At 35.4% G+C, this 18,633-nt stretch overlaps 1 long non-coding RNA gene across 1 annotated transcript in view; it reads left to right on the forward strand.

Moving 5' to 3' along the window:
• LOC116172117 overlaps window positions 1–18,633 on the forward strand; it is a 143,726-nt gene that overhangs the window by 81,566 nt on the left and 43,527 nt on the right. The window contains exon 3 of the long non-coding RNA XR_004145590.1: window positions 7,382–7,403. This is a non-coding gene — a long non-coding RNA (uncharacterized LOC116172117). The remainder of the gene's footprint in view (window positions 1–7,381; window positions 7,404–18,633) is intronic.

An 18,633-nucleotide genomic window follows, 5' to 3' on the forward strand; every position in this document is an offset into this window, starting at 1 on the left:
AGAGAAAATTCCAGGTATTTATTTCGAAATAAGAAGCGATGAAAATTTCAACATGGTACAATTACAGCAAATTCAAACAACACTAATTATGTGTGGATCATCCACTCTCCTTCGTATTCAGCTACTCGACTGGTCACACTTGAAATTCGCCTGTGATGTACTGTCCCAAGATTCTAAGACACCTTCGAAGATCATTTAAACTGTTGCAGGTGGCGATAAAGCCATATGCTTCGGTTGGTGACCGATTCGGCAAACGGGAAGGCCATAGAAACATTTAATTATTATTATTAGCGTTACTGCAATTTGTATCATGTTGAAATGGTTTCTTAGTTCGAAATAAATATAACTGTCCTGAAAATTTCAACAAAATTGATCAAAGTATACTGGGTGTTCAGACACTTGTAGCAGGCAACATACATATTTTCATTAATTACTATTAACCATCAATTTAAACACCGGCATATCAATCTGCAACTACTGCCACATTGGTTGCAGATTTAAAAACTACAGTTATTTTACTCGTAGCAACTGCCAGTTGAGCGGAGTATTGTATCTTTTTACAGGCCGAGCCTTGCCGTTCCGCTCGTTACTCGTATTCACTGCTACTAACTCTTAATAACATTAAAGATCTAATTTTTATTAAGAAGGCAGTCATATTTCAGGGAGTTTTTAATTACAGGAGAAATTATAGTTAAGTATGCCACAAATACATCGTGGCGATTATTAATTTAAGGACCGCGATGTAATTTTCACCTATTTATAGTTTCACTACTTCTCACACTGCAATTAACTTGTTGTTACGCATTTATACCGCAGAGATTACATAAATTTCTGGGTAGTCCGATGTTTCCCGGGAAAAACCGTGCGATTAGTTTGCAAAGACATGTAAAGGATAAATGGATAGGCCGCAATAGATGGGAGCCCCCGTGCCCCTCAAAGTTACCGTGGAATCGACTATGGCTATCCTTTTGATTTTGCTTACCTTTACAACTACTGCTTGTAACTACTAACTACTTCTATTACAAACTGTCCATTAAGTCGCATGCATTGTAGGTGGAATACTTAGATGTCATTTTTGCGTACTATTTTGCTATAATGATTGTAATTTCGCCTTATTCTTAGTCATGGGTTCATGACTCAAGATGACAAGAAACACATAAAAGAACTCGGGCTTCCATAAGAATTCTCAAGGCAAGACAAATAGATGTAAAACTATAATAAAACACAATGTTGTTATATGTTAAACAATAAAAATACTGTAACTGTAAGTGTTAAAAAGTATAAAACAGCAACAAAACAAAAAATGTGAAATTTTCAATATTTTGTCAAATTTTAGGCCCTATGTGCGACCGGAAGATATCAACTCATCTAAAACAAATTAAAACACCATGTTTTTAGACTCTCTTTGAAGATGTTACATACTATTATACTATGAAAACCTCAAATTCAAAAATTCAAAAACATTTGGTCAAACTTTATGGGTCTATGCGCGACCGGAAGATAACCGATTTCGGGTTTTCTTAGTTTTGTCTCGCATACAACTTCGAAATAAAAAAATGGGTTTTTTCGGGCCAGCCTAATAAATACCCCCTAGGTATACGCCGTCTCTCTACTCTCATCATTGCTAGCTAACTATAATGCTAACGGTCTACTAAAACAATGACATGATGTATTGCTTTTTTGGACCGACACAACGTCGACGTTTAGTTGTTACAGAAACTCTTTAAGCACCAGTTCAACAATTTCGAATACCACTGTATAATATCTATAGAAATGATCCAATATCCAATTACCCCTCGGGGGACTAGCAATAATTACCAAAAAATCATTATATACCTACCGAAAGCATTGCTAACTTAGAATTATCCAACAGGAGACGTGAGAATATTATTTCAGTCTACAAATCACCAAATAGACTAACACTGGAAGCACTTTTCACAGATAATATCCGCACTGTAGCAATTGGCCACTTCAACTCGAAAAATATACAATTTGCTTATCGTCAATATAATTTAATGGCAAATATGCCAAAGCAGCCAAATACGTACCTACTATGTGCAACCGTATGTGGTTATTTTCTGTGTATTCTGTCCCAGACTTTTCGCCCCAAGGTTTGATTAAAATGAAAATTTCAGCTGGAAATTTCAGTATCAGGAAACACATTTCAATGCGGAGATAGAAGCAATCCTCACAACGCACGATTGGATTCCATTTGGCCTGCATTTTTAATATGGAAAATAATTTAGCGTACAGGGTCCGTCCGAAAAGTAATGTCTCCGATGTGAATAAAAAAAAATTATTTCCCAGAACCTTCTACATTAAGAATTTTCAATGCTTTCCTCCCGCATTGATATAGCGCCTACAGCAAGATTTGCAGGCATCTGTGTCATGGAAGGCCTCTGCAAAGCTTCTCAAGCGAGGGAACAGAAAAAAGGAATAATCGTTGGTACGTTTGAATCGGCCAAGAAGCTGGTCACGAGGAAATCGGAGTAGGCTGGTGCGTTGTCATGACGTAGTTTCCGATTGGTTGCGTTGTCAGGCCGGACGAACCTTCGCTTGCGTCTTTTGAGCACTTCCACGTAGAATTTGACAGTTGTACCATGTGCTACAAACTCGCGGTGGCCGATTCCCCTAAAGTAAAAGAACACAATGGTCATCGTCTTGCTTCTTGGGACGAGGTGTGCCATTCAGGACTTTGTCTTTTGGTTTCGGGATCATATTCCAACACCCAATCTATCTTCCGCCCCGCCGAGCGATTGTGCAAAAATAATGTCTTCAAACTAAAAACGGTTTTCCGTAACTTGGCGTTGGGCGTTTTCCGTCTGTCACTTCACTAAGCGTGCATTATCTGCTGCTAAATAGAAGGCGCTTTTAAGTATACCCAAATATGTGTTACCCATAAAATGCATAAGGTTAGCAGTCTGTTGTATGTGTAGGTATATCAGTATATCTGTGGTTATAGTATGCCATATCCCTTTACTGCGTGTTCTACCTGAGTGGCTCTGATCGGACCCAAAGCGTAATATGTCTACCCTAATGTCTAATTGTAGTAATTCTAGAATTATGTTTAAACTGTGGTCACTGTGGGCCAAAATGGGAAGTCTCAGGTTAAAATTGTCATTGTAGACGGCCATCTTGTACCCTTAGTGCTAAGAGGTGCAAAACTTTGAAACTTAGGGGTGTATTTTTGATTTTGAAATGTTTTTCGAAATTCATTTTAAATTTCCGAAAGTAGCTGTTTCGTTTTTGATCCCACTCTGTATGTGAAATGGCACGGTTGTGTTATATTAGTGAGTGTCGTGTACCAAAAAATTGTACGGGTTTCATTCACTGGTTCCCTGGAGGGTTTCAAAATTCTTCAGCATATACGCTATGCTTTACAATGATTTTGATGCCAAACGCAAAACCGTTTCAAAAAATAATGTTCGTCCACGCAAATGGTCTCATTTTGGAAAGTTAAAAGAATTAATTTTACGTTGTCCCGTTTCTATACTCTCAATTTGATATAATAATCTACTATGGAAAGTCCCAATAGATTGTAAGGCTACAGGTGTATAACCTACAATGCCTTCGCTCGATGATTCAGTGGATTAGCAACAATCATCCGAACACACATCAGCGCGAACATACTGGCTCTTTCGGCCCCAATCGCTCCAATTTGAATACACCTACACCCGACCCGGTTATGTAGATAACCGCGTTTTGACCTTTACAAGTTTACGTTAATCATCCTCCTACACCTACGGCATTATAATTTTGCAAGTGGTACCGCGAAGTGCGAAGTGAATTGTGTCTTGTGCGGAATGGTTTCCGAAATTCTAGCACATAATTAAGGGCGAGTTTTGATGAAATTCTTAATGCACGTAAGTAGGGGTTTAATAATTGGGGTAACCTGAAGATTTCACGAATTTCAGTTTTCTTTCAATAAAATGGACAGCTTGGAATCTAAGTTTATTCAATATTTTTAAAAATTCTTTTTCTCCTTCAAAAAACAACTCACTACTTGATTCCAAAAAACGGCAAACGGCAAAAAAGTGTGTATGCGTCTAAAAAAACGTACCCTATAATCGTAATATGTTTTGTGTAGTAACATAATCACACCTCGTGTGAAAAGTTCGCTCTACGTAATGTACTATTCACTATTCGCCTAGATTCCTACACGTTACTACAATAATTTTGGAAACTATCGCTAGTTGGGGAATTTTTTGATGTACAGAAAAGGCACTTCCTAAAGATATCGCATTTTAATCTGTAGTTAGAGAATAATGAAATAAAAAACCAGTAGAGGTACCTATCATTGTAACACATTTACTTGGAGAAATCATAAATTGGACAGGTTCCACATTTTAACAAAAATTCCAACAAGAATTCTCATCGAATAGACATGCTCACAGAGTGTCTTTGATGGAAAGATTCGAAAATTTTTTAGCACCCTGTACACTAAGTTGTTATCATTATGTTGTTGTGTTATTTATCAACGGTCGTCAAATGGTATTGAAAAAACCACTGTCAAAATCACTGGATGAACCAACTATAGTGAGTGGAAGCATCTTGAACACAGAATTTTACTGCAATATAGAAAGTATAGTAAGAAAAATATTAATAAATACAATTTTAACTTTCCTGTCCACCCGCATTCAATTGCTGTTGTAGTAGCTGCATATCTAATTAAGTGTAGTGGATAAGCGGAGTGCCTACTATGTTCTTTTAGGTGCCGCTATCTTCGCATATTCAATGCTACTAAGCTCGAACGTACAAAAAAATAATTTTTATTTTAAAGATCACAACCCTGAAGAACATCTCTCCCAACAGTTGCACTTGAAATTATGTGAGCCACAAATCTTCGAATTGCATGATTACTTACAGCATTATGTATTCTGTTTTCTTTAGTCATATCCTTTCATTACCTCTCACATTAGCTTTCACTATTTGTGACATTTATATACCAGCGAGGGTGAAGTGTTTATCGGGTAGTCCGATGTTTCCCGGGAAAAACGAGTGCGCATTTCGCACGACACGCACGATAAAAAAAAAGAGAGAGCCTTCGTGCCTTTCAAAGCTACCGTGGAATCGACTATGGCTACCTTTTTGTTATTTTGCACATTTTTGAAAATAAAAAAGAGAGTACACTATTGTGGCCTCATTGTTCGTTTGTCCGCCCATCTGTCTAATCTTTATTTTAAAATCTTTCGGAGTACCTTCAGTATAATCCCGCATTTGTAAAATAGGATTGTCATGATGATACTAAACTTATGTTTCCTGAGAGTTCAGTTTGTTTCCCGAAACGAAGTTGTACTTTATTAGGTAATTATGGATGTATGAAAGACTATTACGACGTCCAAAGCCATTTCAATGATATTGTATTGGTAGTGATATATGCTCTTTCAAAAAATCATATCATCATAGCGTTTGGTTTTGTGGTGCAGGAGAAGCATTGTGCTTGACTACCCATTTAAGTCTTCCGCAGCAAAAGGGAGAGGATTGTCTCATTTCATTACATCAAAGTTTTAGAGAATCAGTTATAAGCTTCCAAAATATTGACTCTCAGACATAGGAATGGCAATCCTTTGCCTTAGAACTTCATTTGCACTTTGTTCGCCATTGATTTCAGAGCGAGAGATTTAGAGGTCGCCCAGAATTTGTGATTACTGTGTATTTATGGACGAATTGCAAGTACATATGTATTCGAATCGCCAAGTGAAATCAAAAAACATTATTTGCATGGGAGATTTTAACATTGACTTGCTTAATTTCAATAAACCTGGTGATCAACAATACGTTGGATAGTATTCGTACTGTACTCACCTCCGACATTGGAATTAACTATAACTCATCACTCAGTTGATGTAAATCATTCCATTTCGGATCATGTTGTTATTTTACATTATTCTAGCTACTATTAGAAGTAAATCAATTATTATGCAACATATAGATCTTGGAAATCAATTGACTGATAATTTGTAGAAACGTGCTCTTATATACTAGAGCACACTACTGTTACCAATGAACCCAGAGCCAATAATTGATATCTTGATGGTCGGCGTAGGGCATCAGAAAAACCGATCAAGTTTTCAAACTTCCACCCTCTGTGACACATTGTGAATACTTTATTGAAAAGTGAGTTTTTGCTAATCCTATTCGATCTAAGGATCATTAGTGTCTTACCAGTGCTTTCGAAAATTCTAGGACAAGTTTTAGTCTATCAAATAAGAAATTACTCAAAGCGATTTGACATCCTTCCTAAATTTCAAACTGGTTTTAGATCGGGGTACTTATATCCCGTGAAAAGGCTTTGTTAAAAGCAACCGACGATCTGTTGACCGCGTTAGATGATAATAAACTTATGGATTTTTCGAAAGCATTCGACAAATTACTGTAGGTTCGACGGGAACGCATTTTAGCCTATACGCTCTAAATTAGACATAAACAGTATAAATTTAGTACACAAATATAGGTCATAACTTATTTAGGTAAGATGTAATTAGATTTGGGCTTCGGGTATCTACGACTTAGGGCAAAAGGCCTCGCGTACCTCATTACATTTTTTCATGGGATTATTCCATGCTTCTATACAGGGTGAAAATGTTGTCTAGAACACTAAATATATCTTCAAAACAACGTTTTTTAAAAAAATCTATCCAAAATTCGAAAAAGTTTGCTTCCAATCGAATTATTTTAAATTTGTGGTCAGTGGCGTATTCCTGTTTGGTCAAGGAGGGCTTATTTTTTCGCAACTACTACTTTTCATTAAATATTCTTTATTGCATATAGCAGCATAAAAAACTTATATTACATAAGCAAATTTAATTTAGTGGAGTGCGTCTACCGAGGCGTTTACAGAACTACGAGGCTCACTTTTTTAATTGGAAAACACTATTTTTCGTGAGGTATTGTTAAAAACTGGCAACATAAAAAACATGATCAAACTAATAAAGGTATGAAATCAGTTAACAAATTATTTTCTTTAATTTGAGTTTTTCTCTTAAATTTGATTGTTTATTATAAGTTTTTGAAGCTGCATTATTCAAAAAAGGTTGCTTTTTAAATGATAACTACAGATTGCTATTTCAAAAAAGTGTGCCCCTTCGACAATGCAGAAGTACGCCCCTGACTACAAATTAAAAGTACCTACATAGATTGGTAGCAAACTGTTTATAATTTTGGATACCATAAAAAGTTTCTTTTAAAAAAATTTTGTTTTAAAATCTTCACCCTGTAAGTATATGTAATCATTCATACAAATTACGCTATTATAATTGAAAATACTACCTGGCTCTGAATCATAATACCCTTACACATTACATATATTACTTTTATTAAAATAAGTATAATTTGTTGCTAATTGCAATAGACGCTGTTTAATAACTATTATTTGTTGCAGATTCGATGAGCAGCTTTGAAGGGTAAGTGAGTTTACAGTTACTACTTTAAAAAAACTAGCCTTTTCGGATTTCCCTTGACCAAAAAGTCCAAGGCAAAAAATCGAATCTCAATATTTGCAAAATTCAAAGAAAATTTGAATAATGAACGCCATGACAGACTGATAGAAGAAAGAAAGTTAATGAAAACTGGATAATGTCCATAAGAAAGGGTATAAAAATGTTTTAATAATAAGACATTTATTCGGTTCGAAGCAAAACGACTTCGAACTATCCAGGGAACTATCTCTAATGTTTAGCGCATTTTTTTTTAAATTAAATGCGTGAGCGTTTTTTCGTTCGTCCGTCCATTCGTTTCTCATATTTTGTAACAACTTTGTTGGTAATAATCAAAGATTGTTATGAAAACAACGCCTACGGTCGTCGTACACCTCTCCGTCTCAATTACTATAAATAATTATTAATGATCATGGTCTTAAATTATACATTATTTCGAGGTGACTTTCTACACTATACATAAACGGTCAGAGACAAAAAGTGATCAATATATTAATTACTGGAGTTATAGAAGTTGCATACCTACCCGTTTAAAGCCAGATGGATTTTTTACTGATAATAGTACTTGTGTAGGTGTAGGTAACCGGATTTAGGAATACGAGCTTTGTAGTTCCGCTACCTTCGCATACGCAACGCTACTAGCCATCGATTGCAGGAAACAGATAATTTCTATTATAGAACACAGCCATTTTTCCAAAAAAACCTTTAATAGTTGCATTTGTACTTATTTGTGCCTCAAACTGAGAAGTGCATTACTAATTACAGCGTTTGTCGTTTTTTCTTTTACGTATACACTTTTATTAGCTCTCACACTTGCTTTGAGTGGTTGTGCCACGTATATACCAGAGAGAGAACTAAACTTGTCGGGTAGTCCGATGTTTCCCGGGAAAACACGTGCGTAGTCCGCACACAAATACCGACAAAAATAACTATCTAGAAGGATTGTCCTTCAAAGTCACCGTGGAATCGACTATGGCTACCTTTTTACTTTTTAGCACTAAGGTAGAGTCTAATGCAGTTACCATATCTACCCAAAATGTCCGCTCATCCATTCAGGAGTTTCATTGAATGTGTATGGAAGCACGGTCTGGGTTCAAGAAACCGACAAAGCAATTAAATCAATTCACATAAACGACAAACAAGAAAGTCAGCTATACTCGTAATTGGTAGCAGCGAAATTAGGGAGAAGTTATGGAGCAATTAGGCCTAAAAGCAGCTGTGATATGCGAAATGTTCCAAGAGATCAGGAAACAAGAAAGAGCTTCACTTAACAAAGATGATGAAGATGCTAATTACGTTTATGGGAGAAATCAAGAGAACATATAATAGAACGGAATCAGGAAAAAACCAAAACAGAAATAAAGGAAGAATGAAAAGACGACCAGCGTGAGATTCAAAGAATGGTTACTTCCCATATCCATTAGGTAGGTCTGTCTAGTTGGTATGATGGATGCGGTCATGACACGGTTTGGATGGGCTTGTCAGAATGACCATAATAGCACCACATAAATTTGCAGGAATTACCACAACCGTGTACTCTTTTTTATATTCGGAAATAGGAATGGTAAAAAACAAAAAGGTAGCCATAGTCGATTCCACGGTAGATTTGAAAGGCACGAGGACTCTTTCTGTTGAATTCATGTTGGTGGTTTATGCGAACTACGCACTGGTTTTCCCGGGAAACATCGGACTACCCGACATATTCTTCTAGCTCTACGGTATATAAGTGTCACAACCATTGAAACCTCATGTGAGAGGTAACAAATGTATACAATAAAAATAAAACACACTACAATACTATAATTAATCTTTGAGTGTATATATTTGTGAAACACTTAATTACAAACGCAACTATTGATAAAGATCTCTTCAAAGTTTGTGATTTTGTAAATAAAAATTAGCTCCTTAATACAATCATTGAATAAATAGTGTTTTTATTCAATGATACAATCGAGTTTAGTCACCCTGAATATGTAAAGATAGCGGCAATTGCTAACTATATGGTACTCCGCTTCCCTACACCGTAATTTATGCAATTCCTTAGACAGCAGTTGTTGACTGGTGGAGAGAAAAGTTTAAATTTTAATTACTAATACTCTAATTATAATTATAATAAACCCCTAAAGCGGATCTAACGAAGCGGCAGAGCATCTTTTTTGGATTTACATAATAATAAGAGCAATTTATTAGGTTTCCAATAGAAAAATCTTTCAAAGTATTCATGGGAAACTCTTTCTTTGGGAAACTAGAACTTTGAAGCGAAGTGAAGGACCGGGAAGGCCAAAGACTGTAAGAACGGTAGACGTAGAAGAGAACGTGCTGGACATGGTGGAAGAAGATTCACCCTCTACTCGAAGAATTGCAAAAACTTTGGTTGTAAGTAATTGGACTGTTTGGAAAATTCTAAGAGACACTTTGTTGTACCCATTCTCCACGTGTTGCATTTTGTGAATAGGTTTTGCACACATTGGTTGACATCCTTCAACTACTGACGTTGATTACTTTTACCGATGACACCACTTTTTCGCGAAATGCTACAGAATTTTCACGTGTGTGCAGGGGGTGACGAAAATCCCATGCGGTTTGTGAAGATCGGTTTCAACAAAAGAGTAAAGTATTCTGGAGCATTGACTACAAGACAGGCAATGTGGTTAATGCATGATGGTGCACCAGCTCATTTTAGTGTAGTTGCTCGACATTTTTTAACAGCAACATGCGAACGTCGCTGGATTGGTCGAGGTGAATCTCACTTGTGGCCTACTCCATCCCCGGTCTTAAAAAAACCTGGATTATTTCCTATCTTTTTCTCTGGTCGTTGAAGAAAACAATAATTTCACACTAATTATAACAATGAACAACTTAACTTTCAAACTGTTCAACATTTTTCTTGACAGTTTTCCTTTTGAGCCCTGTACCTATGGCTCCGTTGACCTGCACTTCAAAAAGTTTTCCAAAATCAACAATACTGACTTAATGCTACATGAGAATGATTTAAATTTTGATCAGCCTTCTACAAAGTGTTTTTGAACTAATGGTCAATTTAATAACTTAACTCAAACCTTAAAAAGTTGATTTTTTGAACTTTCAAACGTAAAAAAAAATTCTACAACGATCAATAAATTATATTATATTATATTACTCCAATCAGTTCAATTGCAAAAAAACATGACCGACATGGAGCATTATGGCCGAGTCGTACGACGCGACGCGACGTTTCGTTGTTGGGGGAATGTCACTGTCAGATTGCTGGTGGCATTCGTAGAACCGCTGACGGCAGTGTTGCCATGACTGTCAAACGCCTACCCAAGTGGCGTTGCCACATACATGCTACACGCGCTTTTTTTAACTTTAATCTGCCATAACTCGAAAACGAAGCAAGATAGGACGTATGTTTATTTAACAATTTATGCTTATTTTGAGATACTGTATCTGCTATTGCAATGTGAACCTTTAAATTTGGGACACCCTGTATAATTACGAATTAACGGGTTATATTCCCCCTAAATAAGAATAAAGTGTCAAGTCTTATAATTTTTTGCGGTCTTTTTGTTTACGTTCCACCATGTCAGAAACATCGCTAAACTGCATATTTTCAAGTTCGTCCCTTCTGCAAGTGCCGCACATACTGACATACCCAAAACCAAAACCACTTTACCTAAAACTTTAGATTTTCTCGGTTGGTACCTACCTTTTTTAGGCCAAACATATTCTAATTGAATAAATTTTTTTCACACCATTCACTGTCTCCTTAATATTGAAGACTGTTTCCACAATTGGGAGACAGTCCAGTTTCCTTTACGGACTTCACCTATATCTTTCGAAATTAGAATAGGTACTGCATGTCATACACAGGTTTCGATGTGACTGGAATTAGTGCAGTAATTGTAGTACCTACTGATTTGTGTGCTTAACTTTATTTCTTCAGTACTTTTTCGCTCATTTTGACTTGTTTGTAAAATACTTTTGCGTTACTTGACCTGAATCAAGTCGCCAACAAGTCGATAAATGACTAATCACGCGCGATAGGCAATGAAAGCGGATGTGACATCTTGCTGCTGATTCGACAATACTAGAATCTGTTGGTTTGCTATACTGTAAGCAAATTGGATTGGCCTAATTCACATTCCAGCACCGATACCTAAGTGACAAATTAGTGAGCTCGGGTTACAAATTTACATGTTATAAAATTTTGAGTACAGGTAGTGATAATTAATAATTATCTGTTATAAATCAGTCTATTGGACCATTAGAAATTCGTTAATAATTAATTGTACATAAATAAATAGAGCAATTAAATTTACTTTACAACAGACTATCGACCGGGGGCGTCGACATTTACCTCATAACCCCTTTAATGCCTTAATTGCTATAAATAATGATGATGATGGTATTAAATTATATATTATTTCTCGGTAGGTACATTGAAGTGGATTGAATATTTATTTCAGTTAATATGGTAATTTCACTTTGATTCCTGTTTTCCAGCATGCTACTTACAATTACTGTAATAAAAGTTGCATACCCTTTTAAAGATAATTGTTTTTTCACACATAGTAATTGTGTGGGTGCAGGTGAGCGGATTTTAGAACACGAACCTTGGAGTTCCGCTACCTTCGCATACTCAGTGCTACTAACCCTTGATTGCAGTAAACAGCTAATTTTTATTTAAAACAGGGCAATATTTCAGGAAAACTGTATTAATAGTGGCATTTACAATTACATGTGCCACAAACCTGAAACGTCACTTATTAATTAAGACTTTACGGCAAGTTTTATTTGTACGTATATTATTCTATTATCTCTCACATTGTCTTTGAGTAGTTGCGACACGTATATATCAGAGAGAGAAAAATACTTGACGGGTAGTCCGATGTTTCCCGGAAAAACAAGCGCGTAGTGCGCATAACCACAGATAAATGGGCGTTACAGAAGGAGACTTAGGTCCCTTCAAAGTCACCGTGGAATCGACTATGGCTACCTTTTTGTTTTTTTAGAATCACTGAAAAGAAAAAAAACTGAACTATTCTGTCCTTTGTATTTTAGAAGCTGTGGACGTACCATCTTTAATTTTTTAATATTAATTTTCGTGGTAATTAACTTGTAATTAAGAAACTGCTTTCTAACAGAATGTATACAGGCTGATACAAATTCTTATAGGGCCACCATGGGGATCTCGGGAACTGTAAAAGATAGGTGGGTAGTTTGTAGTTGGCAAAGTTGTGTATTTTGATGCTTAACAAATTGCAGTTTTGAAACTGAAAAAATTTCGACTACTTTCGGAGATATCCGGTCAAAAACGAAATGTTGCAAATCGTTATTACTTTTTACTGAAGTTATTTAAAACGATATTTCGAAATAAATGACACATTATTATGGCTACTTTTTTCCCTCTAAAAGATGTTGGTTTTAAATTTTTAATCCACTTTTTACTTGCCGTTCATGAAAAGTATTCCACAAAAAAAACATTCCTGAAGAATTCCTGGATCCAGTTTGTTTTTTGGTACAAACTTAGAGCAGAATACGATAGTGCTGTGATGTGATGAACGGACATACCAATGATCGATCCAGATCTTTTGCACAAGTCGAACGGTATGGTTATTCGTCGCTGATGGTGCAACGCAAATTCAGGAGTACCGCCTTTTTTGTAATTGATATCGATAGGGATACTGACGGCTATTTTTGCCTGTTTTCCGGTGACACTATGCCAAATAATGTAATCCAATTGCAAAAGGACTTAATTCACTTACATGACTCGCGTATACCTACGTAATGACCAGGGATGGTATTTTACACGACTTTTAGTTTTTTACATGACATTGCGTAACAAACGCTATTTTACATCATTGCATGTAATATATGTAAAATAATCGGTTTAAATTGGCAGAACCTAATCATTTAGCATTAAGTATGCCGCATATGCGACAGTTGTCAACACTGGATAAATGACAGCTGAAATTTGTTGCCTGATGAAAGATTTGTGGTTAGTAATTTCTGCAGAAATTGGAAATCAATTTCCAGTATCGATTTAAATTCTCTCCACATTCCATCCATTGTTAGTAACGCTATTCCAATCGAGGCTATTGCGCAATTTCTTCCTTCGTTTCATTCAATGGTTTTTGTGAATTTGCAGGGAAATAAAATACTCCCGCTTAGCTAACGGTCATGGTGTGGGTCATGGTTGTAGCATTATTCCAAAAAAATATTTTACATCTTTTCAAAACTTAATAAAGAGAATTTATCTGTGAAGGGCACATGCTCTACTATAAATATAAAAAAAATAGTTATTTTCACGATATTTTTTCATGTAAATTACATAATTTTTTACATGTAAAAAACGTGTAAAACCGGTTACAATAGTACTTACTTGTTTTCATATTCCAAAGTGTGCAAAAAAAGGTAGCCATAGTCGATTCCACGGTAACTTTGAAAGGCACGAGGGCTCTCTCTACTCAATTTTTTTTACATGTACATGTGCACAGCACACTGGTTTTTCCCGGGAAACATCGGACTACCTAACAAACCCATCTACCTCACTGGTATATAAGTATCACAACCGGTGAAAGTTAATGTGAGAGGTAATAAAAGTAGCTATCTAAAAGAAAACACTGGAAAGCTACAATTATTCATTTAATTCATGCATTTGTGGCACACGTAATTACAAATACAACCATTGATAAAGACGTTCTTAAAGGTTTCGGTCTACGAAAGGAAAATTACCTTTTTAACACAATTGAACTTAGTAGCATTGAATATGTCAAGGTAGCGGCACAGTAAGGCCCGCGTTACTAAATATAGTAGGTACCTACTCCGCTTACCTGCCCCTCAATAGGTATGCAGCTACCAAAACAGCAGTTGCATACTGGTGGACAGTGAAGTCTAAATTAATTATAATAACTAATGTCACTTTTATTCTGCAGTTTATGCAATTTAACTAACAACAATATTTTAAATGTACGAATGAAGCGGTTTCATTTATCTGGCTACATCAGTATCCAAGATTATCAAACGTGGGCAACTGAAAATCCACATAATGTTAATGTTTGCATGCTTTAAAAGTTGCTATATCTAGAAGATGTATTTTTTTAACGATACTATTTCAGCAGAAAGATATAGCAGATACCTTTTTAAATCAACTTCACGATGACGAAATAAGAGAAGGATACTCTCAATAGTATGGAGCTACAGCACACACTGCAAATGATAATCTTCAGTACTTGGAACCTATGATAATCGTTCAATTAATTATCAGAGGATTATGGCCTCCTTTGTTATCCTGATCTAACCCCTATTTTCCCACATTAAAAAACGATGTTTTTTGAAACAGTTTCTATACACTTGATGGAACTGGGTGTTTGTCCCAGTTCCCAGTAGCAGCAAATATTCTGTTCTATTCAGTTCTAATGAATCACCTGGTATAAGTGTAAGTGTAACTATATATCTCAACGCAAATTATGATATAAATTTAAAATAATCTAAATCACTACATGTAGGTACATGATATGACACATTATGAGTATAACCAAGTTTGATATATGTTAGAACATTGTCGATTTAACATATTGTAGCGAATATTCTACAAATCTCGATAGACATGGAGGCGCCATAAAAATTTGTCATGGGCGATAAAAAACGAAAGCGGATTTAATAAATATGACTATATCAGCAAATCGAATTGTGTTTCAGTTAGTTTTAACATCAATGCGTAGTGAAGTATTAAGTCCCGTTCGGGATTTGTTATACATTGTGAGTGACAATTAAAATTGACTTATATAAAATAATAGATTTCAAGACGCTTATAGATTTATTGTTAGTGTTTGGTAGTGAGATATTATAGTAAATTGCTGCGATTGTTTTTAAATTTCAAAGTAAATGCACAATATCGACCTACCCAATTTCATCCTGATGTCTCTTAAAACTTCAGAAATATGTACTTGGTTCCAAATTCCATCTATCTCAATTATTAATTTGATCTAATATTTTGATTAATCTATATCTAACTTGAAACTTATGCTTGAAATTATTATCGTATATGATATATATTCATCGTGTGTCTAAATGTTTTGGGTTTTATGGTGGTTTCTCTATACTAACAGTCTCAAGCGATATAGCAACAGTGTACCTACCCGAAAAGTGGATTAATCAAAATGGCGATCAATTTATATGCGATTGAGCGAGAATCTATACTAAACAGCAGGTGTTAAGATGTCTTCTCCCAAATGAAACATGAACCTTATATTTGCTATTTTGAAAAATGTCACTTTTCTGATTATAGGAACGCGAGGCAAAAAGTTTGGGTTTGATACTCAAAACTGTCAATCAAACCATGAAAATGGGTGGTCAACATTTTGGGATAAGAAGCTGAGAATGGCGCTTGATTTTTGGGTACAGGGCATTTCTATAGGAAACATTTTTTTATCAGTAGAAATATTAGGAAATAGTCTGTCCGTCCGTGTGCACGGTAACCCTGACGGTTACTTTGTTTACAGGATCATTCAGTATTCGCTGTATCCGATTTTTATTATTAAAAAAAAGTTTTAACGCATAATTTGAAATAAAAATGTGTAAATAGCGCTTGAATGTCTTCGTCATTAACTGCAATCAGAAAGCATTTTTGCCAAATAACGATATGGTCAAATCCTAGGCCAAATCCAAGCAAAATTTTTAAAGTTTACTTACCTTATAATTAATTATTATAATATACAGGGTGTTCTATTTAAAAAATAAAATTTTTGTGTGCCACGCTTTATGACCAACAGTGTATAATTAAAATTATTATCTACTGCCTAGTAGACATCGAAGAACCCCAAAACTATTGCATAGAACTTTTTTCTATATCTTGTATATTTTCCTCGATACTCGACCGTTTCAAGACTTATCTTGTCGAAAGTTCTCGAACTCGCTTTCGAACGCTCTCGAATACTTTAAACAAAACATATTTCGCGGAAAGTATGCGTCACATCTATTCGTTTCTTATCGCCGGTGACTAATATTTTATAACGCCTCGATCTGTCTGGGTTTCTAGAATATTCGCTACAGTATATTTTCCGCGAGCAAAGGGAGGGAAATAGGTCACATAAGGGATTAAGTGAACCTCAATACCGTGGTATATCCAATATTTTTTGCACTTTGGTTTAAAGACGTACCAAATACAGAAGTATATCCATTAAAACTAATTGGCGATGTAGTTGATGGGCACCACGTGAAGATCGTTGAGTGGGTTCCGATAAAATTCGCTATAATTTTATGAAAAGGAGTTTGATGAGTTTCTGGAGTGTTGTGGTGGAAAAAGAACCAAACATTTTACTGTGTTCTTGGCATAAATGGGCTAAATTCCATGTTGAAGACAATGCTACTAAGAAATTCATTAACAGGTATTCAAAATACTTGCTTTCATAATAAGAAAAAAATGAGGATTATAAACCAAAGAAATTCAAATTTTTGACCATAGATCAGGCGGATGAATTTTTAAACAACTCACCCGATGGACAATTTTTAATGGTTAAGGTAGGATATCACCGCTTAGGCGCTAACACAGGGCACAGGGGTCTCGTCTTACAGAGGCATAGAATTATTATGAAATCTACATAAATAAACATAATAAGCTTGATATGCCGTTCCTTATAAAAAATTCATCAAGTAACTGGATATATTTTGTTCAGATATTATGCAGAACATTAAGAAAGACAAACAGCACTTTTTTGCAATATGTGAACAACGCTTATGCTTTGCACACTTCAACAGATGTAAAAAAAAGCACTTTCAGCAAGATGCATCAAACCATTGTATCATTTTTGATCTACTAGATTACTAGAAGCGTTGTGGTTTTCGTATACCGGGCACTGTTTTAGAAGGACGTCGACATCGCATCTCGCTGACTCCAGAGCTAATGAGGTGCCACGGCGGCGGCTGGGATCATCGACGTCGTTGAAAATTCAGTAAATATTTAAATAGTAAAATAATCGTAGCCGTATTATATTTTCATCCCAAAAATAGAGATTAACTGGCCGTTTTGATCCTGTAAGTGCAAAAAGTGCTTTAATAACAAAATCAAATAATCAGCCCTGTGCTGAATCGGAAATGATAAACTTAACGTGTCAAAAAAACGTTATTTTGCATTTTTTAGTATGGGTATAGATTAATTTCTTAATCTATGGTAACATTTTCTACAGCTAATCTGCACGTTAGTGATACATCACATCAGGGCTAAATACCGGATTGAGAAAGGATGAGTAATCGAATTAATGAACGAATGTTAGTATCAGGTGATAGATAACGCGTATTTGAATATTACCAGTTAGTGTGTCGGGTTGTGTGAATCGAAAACGTACCGTTTCATCCGATTTTTTCCCAGTGTTAATTAGCTACAGCGATCAACTGATTAATTGTGCTGAGTGTGTTTTGAAGGGGGTTTGGTACCACATTCCACCAAATACGAGACCAAATATAAAAGGTATGCAAACAAAAAATTGTACTTTTTTTTTAAATTTCTGAGGGAAGGATTTTCATGCTGAACTAGCAACGGTCCAGATTACGTACGAGTCCATTTTGTTTCATATTTGTACCCGACGTGCTATATTAAAAACAAATGCAAAATTTTTGCAACATTTCCTCTGCGCGCATGGGGTTGCATGTACTGAAATTTTAATAAAATCTGTTAAGTCGATCAAAATTATGAGGCTTAGACCGGAAGAGTCCAAAATTTCGTTGGTCTCGAGATAATCCGTTACATTGGTCAATAAATAGAAATGTTATGCACTCAAATATAATGACTAAGAGGTTCGCGAAGTTCAAATACCAACGTCTCCATATCTAATTTGTTTCTATTTTCGTATATTTTTTTAATTTTCATTAATTTTAGTAACACGCGTATAGTTGATGTAAAATTTGAAACGTTTTTGAATCTTAGTTTTGTTCTGCTTTGTTCCTTTGCTTCTCGTACCCATGTAAATGATCAGTTTTTGAGTTTATTGGAAATCTATTCCCACCTAGATTTGGTGTTGTGTGTGTTATTTTCTACGGTTTCATAAAAATGTTGTTCTCGTATGATATTTTGACTCTTGGAATGCAACTTCAAACCTATAACTGATGTAAAAATGTAAAAACTTAGCGGTACATACTTAGTTGAACCCCGATAAATCAATGGAGAGTGCATGGCCACACAAATTAAGATACTAAAGGTAAAGGATAACCAAAAAAA

The sequence above is a fragment of the Photinus pyralis genome, unplaced genomic scaffold (genome assembly GCF_008802855.1).
Source record: "Photinus pyralis isolate 1611_PpyrPB1 unplaced genomic scaffold, Ppyr1.3 Ppyr1.4_LG5, whole genome shotgun sequence".
In the NCBI taxonomy this organism is placed as follows: domain Eukaryota; kingdom Metazoa; phylum Arthropoda; class Insecta; order Coleoptera; family Lampyridae; genus Photinus; species Photinus pyralis.